We start from the raw sequence: 6,991 nt of genomic DNA on the forward strand, positions 1-6,991 counted from the left end.
CAAGACTCGAAGGGTGTTTGGTGCTTTTCAGCATTGGTGCTTGCTTTCAGCAAGAAGATGTGGCGAGTCCCATCTAATTTCTGTCGTTTACTTTTAAGTAGGAGGATAGAGTTGGTGTGAATACTGGAATTTGGGTGTTAACACTGGAATCGATGGCGATGAGGAAGCTGAACTCAGAAAGAAACGTTTGGTTTTATTGCCTTATATGTTGAGGGCAATACGTGAATATGTCTCATATAATTCACATATTCTCTCATGTATCCTTTTTACAGGCTAGTAGCCTGAAAAAATACATTTTTCTGTATTATTATATTTTATCACTTCATAATTCACTTTTGTAATTTTAGCAGTTTAAATTTTACATCTATATTTATATATATACATACATATATATTTTCCCCCTCCCCTTTCCCATATGCCTTCTTCTTTTTTTCTCCTCCTGATACAGCCTGTGGAGGGAACAAAATGTCAATATGCAGGCATATGGGGCAGGCATGCAATTTCAACCATTAGGATTTTATTCAACCTTCTAACTGAGCCTAAACCATGAATAAGAATAATGGTTTTTTGTTTTTTTGTGTTTTTTAATATTCCCTGGGTCAACATAGTCTCTATTCTAGTGGCTCCTCGATTTTTAAATGCCTAAAATTTACCTGTGATGTTTTAAAATCAATGTCTTTCTAGATTCAACTATTTAAGATTCTTACTCAGTAGGTCTGGGACTGGACCTAAAAAGTTGCATTTCTAATAAACAGCCAGAATGATTTGATGCAAAAATCCAGTGGGTTACATTTTTTAAAAAACATTATAAACTCCAACGGCTTTTATATATATATATATATATATTTTTTTTTTCATACGGTAAAAAACAGATGTTGAAAAGAGGGAAAACAGCTTTATGAGATAGCTTACCCGTGTGTACAGCACTCTTTATGACTTGTTCTAATTATATATATTCTCCTTTAATTTGCCCATACATTCTTTTTAATTATAAAAATAACTCTTTTGTACATTTCTCCCATCAGATATTATTAGCTTTTTCTCTCAGGCATGAAAGTACTAAGATTTATTTACACTGTGTCTTCGCATCTCTGCCCACTTGATGCAACTATGGGTGCTACGGGACCCTTACTGGAATCCCTTCCCAGCTTCCCAGGCCTCCTACCCAGAACAGAATCAATGCATGCCATTTGAGTAATTTTTGGAAAGTATGGTTATACCTCTATTGTGTCACTCTCTTAAGATTGCAGGGTATCACACAGTTTTTTAAATACCACATTTTTTAAGTTCAAATGTCTGGAAAGGAGTTTGCTCTTTACAGGATTGTGGCTTGTATTTCACTGAAGTGTAAGTGGCCTACACAGTTATTAGATGTTAAATCCAGGGGTGAGAATGACTTGATTAAGAGAATTCAGCAATCAAAAGTAGCATGATTATTGGATGAACTCATAAATTGAAAACAAAGGCCATCTGCTCTACCACACATACAATCAGGTAGGAAACGTTATTTTTATTTATTTATTTTTTTAAAGGGAGAGAGATGGTAGGGGAAGGGGGAGAGAGAGGGTGAGAAAGAGGCAGTGGGAGAAGGAAAAAGATAATCTCAAGCAGGTTCCATGCCCAGTATTGAGACATGCAGGGCTTGACTCAGGACCCTGAGATCTGAAATCAAGAGTCAGACACTTAACTGACCAAGCTATCTAGGTGCCCCGAGAAATGTTAAATTTAAAGATTTTATTTATTTGACAGACAGAGATCATAAGTAGGCAGAGAGAGGAGGAAGGAGGCTCCCCACTGAGCAGTGAGCAAGAGAGCCCAATGTGGGGCTCGATCCCAGGACCCTGGGATCATGACCTGAGCCGAAGGCAGAGGTTTTAACCCACTGAGCCACCCAGGCGCCCTGAGAAATGTTAAATTTAATGTATACTATATATGCAGCATTTTAATCTCCAAGGTGTGAGTTTCCTCAATCAAACACTGTAAGCTAAAAGGTAAAATGTGAAATCATTCACCAATGAATTGGTTAATTTTTTGTTTTACAGCACTGTTTTTGCTAGGGATTTTTAATAGCTCTTTAAAATTCTATTTTCGATATTCATGTCAGACACGAATATGCCACATTCCCAAATTATACATCATGGTTTTCAATATCGCTAGTTGCTAGTCATGAACACTGAAGCTAAAACTCAAAAATCTCTCAGTAACTAAGTCATTCTCTGCTGTAATTGCAAGCCTGTTATTTATATGATGACTTTTCTTAAACTTGCTAGCTAGATAAACTTAGACAAGTACTTAAACTCTTTGCCTCGGTTTACTAGTCTTTAAAATTGATGTGATATTAGGATCTAATTCAAAGGGCATGGTAAGGATGATAATACATTTGTTTTTCTAAAGCAGGTAGGAAGGAGCTTGGCATGTGGTAAGCACTATAGAAGTGAAGCTATTAATATTAAGATCACTTGGAATAGAGGATTTCAAGTAGCTTTTATGAAGGTAGAGAAAAATATTGTCTGTCTTGGAGAATGATAAATATTACTGAAGTGTATTGCTTAACATGTCAGAAATAAAATATGCTCTGATTTTTTGGTTTTAGTTTCCTGAAAGAAAGATTATCTCATATTATGTGGGTTTTTTCTCCTCACTAGTAGCTTAGAGAAATTATTCTGATAACAAGACAGATAATTTACTTAGGCAGGTGCCTTAGTTCAGGTTAAGAACCACAGACAGACTTATGAACAACAGAAATTTATTTCTCACAGTTCTGGAGTCTGCAAGTCCAAGATCAGGATGCCAGCATGGTCTGGTTCAGGTGAGGGCCTCCTGGGTTTTAGACTGCCATGTTCTGTTGTATCTTCACATGCCAGAATGGACAAAAGAGAACTCTCTGGGATCTCTTTTATAAGGCCACTAATCCAGCCTTAAGGGTTCTATCTGCATGACCTGGTTCCCTCCCAATGCCATCCTAATACTATCATGTTGGTGGTTAGGATTTCAGTGTATGAAATTTCAGGTTGGGGGGTCCAAAAACACTTGGTCCATAACATCAAGTTATCAACAAATTATTTGTTTCTTCTCTATTATTACCCTTCATCTGATAGTTGAAGCTCTAAATGAAATATATATATATTAATCGCCTCATTATTAGTTAAATTCTGGAATATAATAATTTTTAGTGAGAGATACATAAATTAATTTATAAATTTACAATGATATTTGAAAGAATATAAAAAACTTTCTTTGAAATAACTATTTATTTACTAAATTTCAAGGATGGCCATATTTTGGCCAAAAAAAAAAATCCATTGATATTTTTGTCATTGCTTGAAAAGAGTTAAAAAAAAGACTCAATAATTTCACATATTGCTGAGTTGATTTTGTTTTGCTGAAAGACAGTTGGCAAGAAATGTCAGCAACAACTACATACACGAAAGTGAATCCACTTGGGTTTGAGTGAACTTCCCATGTAGTTTGTACTTTGCCCACCGGAAAGACTGAAGTGAGACAAAAAAATCTAGTAAGACTAACTGCCATAGAAGTGACTAAACAGCAAAAACCTAATACTAACTAACTGTATTGTACATGATTCTTGATATTCCTCATACCAGTTCTTGCTTGTCCTACACTATACTTATCTTTCCTTAAAGATAGGAAATATGACTAGTTCCGTTAAACAGCAAATATATCATGCACTTTTCATAGTGCCCTCTGTTTGCTGACTTATAAAAATCTCCAAGTGCAAAATGTATAACCAGTAAAATATAGCCATGTAATTTGTGCTTATCATTTTAAATACTTCTCTTTTAAAACAGATCTACCCATATTTTCACATAGCCATGAACAAGGTCAGCCACCTAAATCAGACTACCCCACAGCTCCTCCAAAAACAATACAGAAAAATTAGAAGACCAAAGGAAATTACACACACACACACAAAATGTGGTAAACAAAAAAACCCAGACAAAATCACAAAATACCTTCTAAAAAAAAAAAAAAGAGGCAAAACAAAAAATATCCAATCCCACCAAGTGATCACATTCCAGCCACAGCCTGAGCCATGAGCATAGGCATTGAGAAAAATGGTGTGCTAAAGAGAAAAATGGATCCAGTGGCAAGCCAAGACTTGCTCTAAAACCATTCTCAGGAAGGAAAAGTCTACCATTGAGTGAAAATACTGAAAGAGTGAAAATATTGAAAAAGCAATTTGAGGTAGCTGACTTCAAAAGGCATAGCTTCTGGGAGAAAAGAGGAAAAATAGAAGTTAGAAGTGTCCTTTGGCAGTTGCCTAAAGAAGCAGCAAAGAGAAAGAGGCAAATTTAGGGCTATATAAGAAAACCACAAAAATGAGACCCACAATCTTCTTCATCTCACACACACACATAACCATTAAAAATTTTGGATTTTTTTTTCTCCACTGTCAGAGAGGATATCACTGAGTTAGGAAACCTATAAAGTACTACAAATTTACAAAATGAGTAAAATAAAAGGAAGTAAGTCTATAGAAAGTTACTAACAAAGAATATAAAACAAAAATTAAAACATCACAGTTGAAAATTCATCCCAGAAAGCGGGGTGGGTTGGGGGGAAACAGAAGAAAATAGACAAAACTCCAAAAGGATTAAGTACATGGAAACAAGCAGCAGACACATAAAAAAATTGATTCAGAAAGTTAAAAATCTAGGGATGCCTGGGTGGCTCAGTTGGTTAAGGGTCTGACTCTTAATTTCGGCTCAGGTCATGACCTCAGGGTTCTGAGATCTAGTCCCACAAGGACTCCATGCTCAGCGCGGAGCCTGTTTGAGATTCTCTCCCTCATCCTGCCACTCTCCTTCTCTAAAATAAATAAATAAAATCTTAAAAAAAAAAAAAAAGCACTCTTAACTATAGAGAACAGAGTTGTTGGAGGGGAGGTGGGCAGGAGGATGGGCTAAATGGGTATTAAAGAGGGCACTTGTCATGAGCACTGAGTGTTGTAGATGAATCACTAAATTCTACTCCAGAAACTAATATTACACTAGATGTTAACTAGCTAGAATTTAAACAAAAACTTGAAACAAACAAGAAATAGTAGAAAAAATTTTAAACCATTGATTGAACTTGAATGAAATGCAAAAAAAAAAAAAAAAAGGAAAAAGACTGTTAGGCTTATTTGTACATGGCATGAATGAGCAATTCTGAAATCACGAGGAAATATATAACAACTTGTGGAGAAGAAAAGCCAGATTTTGTATTGCCAGAGAAAAGAATTACAAATATGGAAACGATGAAAACTAAGATAAATATTACAAAGCTAGAGTGCAACTGGAATATTAGTATAAATCTATGGATTTTAATATGTTCACAGATAGATATAAAAATAGACAAAACAACATATGTGTATTTCCCAGCTCTGAGAGTTCTTGAAAGCAATGACCTCCCCCCACCCAGTGCCAATGAGCAAATCTTAATGCCCCGAATTTTGTTTCTAAAGACCATTCTCTAGTAAGAGTTATATAGGACTTCTTGAATATATAGCTCCTTCCAGGACTAAAGTATGAAAGTAAAAAATGCACTTAAAACATTTTATAGCACTAGGAGGTAAGGACATACAAAAAATAATGGGGATATTTCAAATAGATACAAGAGCATTTGCCCAAAGAAAAATATACTGATAATAACAAATTATAATCCATAAAATAAAAATAGGAATCAAAGATTACATACTTATATGATGAAATTAAGGAATAAATGGGAAGAATGGAGAACTCTTTTTTTTTTTTTTTAAAGATTTTATTTATTATTTGAGAGAGAGAGAGAGAGATCACAAGTAGGCAGAGAGGCAGGCAGGGTGGGGTGGGAGGGGGAAGCAGGCTCCCTGCTGAGCAGAGAGCCTGATGTGGAGCTGGATCCCAGGACCCTGAGACCATGATGCGAGCTGAAGGCAAAGGCTTAACCCACTGAGCCACCCAGGCACCCCAAGAATGGAGAATTCTTAAAATAAAATTCCAAGTAATAAATGTGGAAGAATCATGACATTAGAAACATTACTGTTCGTTTGCAACCACAGCAATAATAGTCTCAGGCAAGAAGCTAAAATCAGTGGGCCGAAGTGTGATGAGAACAGGATATTTAGTCTTCCATGTTATCTCTTCACAAAAGCTTGTTAGTTACAAAGGGGAAAATAGTACCTCTATAATGAAGAAACAATGAAGCTTAGCCATGGTTGGAAATATACGTCAGCAGTGGTGGGACAAATCAATACCAGGTGCCTCGGATATACTGAGAAGGACACAATATCATATCTTCTGTATTCTTTGAAAAATTATAAAACCTGCATCTAATAATATGGAACCATTAGTTCAACTCAAAATGAGAGACATTCTAAAAGATAATTGAAATGAACTCTAATAATATAATATTATGTTAAATCTGATGGACATGAAAACTAAAGGTAATGTGTCATCCTAGATTGGATCCTGGAATAGGAAAGGGTAGTAGTGGTACAATGGACAAAATCTGAATAAGATCTGTAGGCTAGATAATGCTGCATTTTCTATATTATTTTTCTCCTTTGATAACTGTATTTGCCTATATAAAGGAATGTCCTGGTTTTAAACTGAATTGATAAATACACTGAAGTATTTAGAGGTAAGGTGGAATTGGATGTAAGTTTGGAACTTGTAAAAACATAAAAATATAAAAACATAAAAATATATATCTAGATAGATAATAGATTGATAATATAAGAGACAGGGACTGAAAGAGAATGATGAATCGTGTGAAAAAATATTAACATTAACAGAATGTAGCCAAAAGGTGTATGAGAATTCTTTGTAGTAGTTTGTGATTCTTTGTACTTTATACTCTACTAGTCTCAAATTATTTCAAAAACAAAAGTTAAAAATAGATATCCCCAGCAATGGCCACAGTCGCCAAATTGTGGAAAGAACCAAGATGCCCTTCAATGGACTAATGAATAAAGGAGATATGGTCCATACATACAATGGAGTATTAT

The sequence above is a fragment of the Meles meles genome, chromosome 12, assembly GCF_922984935.1.
Source record: "Meles meles chromosome 12, mMelMel3.1 paternal haplotype, whole genome shotgun sequence".
Lineage (NCBI taxonomy): Eukaryota > Metazoa > Chordata > Mammalia > Carnivora > Mustelidae > Meles > Meles meles.